We start from the raw sequence: 277 nt of genomic DNA, 5'->3' as shown, positions 1-277 counted from the left end.
GACAGGGGCACTGGGCTCTGGGGCGGGGGCTGGCCGCCTGCCCTGTCTCACTGTCACCTTGCACTGGACTCATGTTCCCCCCCCCAATCCCCCCATGCCCTGCCTGGGGACTCGTGAAGGATGTCACCCTGTGCTTGCACAAGTGTAACACTAGAAGGCCCTGGGCCAGGCTGCAGGGGTCGGTCCTGGCAAGGGGGGCGTGTGCCCGGCCCTCTGTTTTACCCTGCATTTCTAAGGTCAGTATATACAAATGGCACTTTTTAAAGGAGGAGAAAAA

This window comes from Eurypyga helias, unplaced genomic scaffold (assembly GCF_000690775.1).
Source record: "Eurypyga helias isolate BGI_N326 unplaced genomic scaffold, ASM69077v1 scaffold27638, whole genome shotgun sequence".
In the NCBI taxonomy this organism is placed as follows: domain Eukaryota; kingdom Metazoa; phylum Chordata; class Aves; order Eurypygiformes; family Eurypygidae; genus Eurypyga; species Eurypyga helias.
Note: the sequence above shows the minus strand (reverse complement) of the source record.